Source organism: Cornus florida, unplaced genomic scaffold, assembly GCF_030987335.1.
Source record: "Cornus florida cultivar Cherokee Brave unplaced genomic scaffold, ASM3098733v1 CherokeeBrave_3.0.0_Hap2_Chr09, whole genome shotgun sequence".
Lineage (NCBI taxonomy): Eukaryota > Viridiplantae > Streptophyta > Magnoliopsida > Cornales > Cornaceae > Cornus > Cornus florida.
In genome coordinates, this window is record NW_026775579.1 from 77714402 (window position 1) to 77715800 (window position 1399).

Here is a 1399-nt window from a genome sequence, read left to right on the forward strand (position 1 = left end):
TGAATATTCCCATATATAACAGAATGTAGCACATACTGTTTTATCGATGTGGGATAGAAAGTTTTAAGCACAGGCCATAATTCATGTGTTTTGTGTCTTGTGTGCTTGTTGGTTTTTGTGTTTGTGTTTTGTTCGTTTTTGTTTTTGTTTTGTAAAAATCATTGTTTTGTGCGACTTGGCATGCGCATAAAAATTGCGTAATCTTGTGCGACTTGGCATGCGCATAAAAATTGCGTAATCATAGAGTTCGTATGACTCCCCATTTTTATAAAAGAAACAAAAACAGAGGAGAGTGATATTGAATAGAGAAGCAAAATAAAGAAAAGTTTGGCTAACTGCGGACATATTCAGCCTTATTTGTGAAGAACTTATAGCAAAATTGACAAACTTAACTAATGGAAATACCTTTTCAGGTGTATTGCATTCCAAGGACGTGCAATGGGGCGTTCGCCAGCTTCGGCCAAACGATATGCTCCTTTCCCCACTACTTCGGTAACTTTGTAGGGTCCGGTCCAATGAGGTTCCAGTTTCTTTACATGAGCTGTCTCCTGCTTCAACACCCAATCGCCTACCACAAAACTCCTGATCCTGACGCGTTTGTTATAACTGTTACACACCTGTTGTTGGTAGGCCGCGAGTCGAATTACTGCTGCATCTCTCCTTTCGTCCACCAAATCAAGGCTATGTTCGAGTTGTTGCTCATTGTTCCCCTCCAGCACCAAGGATGTCCGAAGGGTTGGGATTATGGACTCGGTAGGAATGACAGCTTCGGACCCATATGCCATAGCAAATGGGCTTTCTCCCGTGGGTCGTCTTGGAGTGGTTCGATAGGCCCAAAGCACTTGAGGGAGATTCTCGTACCACTTTGTCTTCAATTTCTCCAATTTTTTCTTTAAGCACCCGAATATCGTGCGATTAGTTATTTCAGCTTGCCCATTGCCTTGTGGATGACTAACTGCAGCCAACTTTTGCAAGATTCCATGTTCGCTAAAGAATTTCCTTGTACTTCTGTTATCGAGGTTCTTACCATTGTCCATTACGATGACTTTTGGTACCCCAAACCGGCAAATAATGTTGCTCCAAATGAAATGCTTTACTTCTTCGTGGGTGATGCTAGAGAAGGCTTCAGCTTTCATCCACTTGGTGAAGTAATCCGTAGCCAGAAGCACATGCTCCTTTTTGTCCATGGTTTTGGGCAATGGTCCTACTATATCAATCCCCCATTGGGCGAACGGCCATGGATTAGCTATGGCGTGCAAACCCTCGGCAGGTTGGTGCTTTATTGGACCATGACGCTGACACTTGTCACATCGTCTTGAGTACTCCTCGGCATTCCGAGCCAAGTATGGCCAGAAATAACCTTGGGTCAGAATTTTGTGTGCAAGGGATCTTCCTCCGG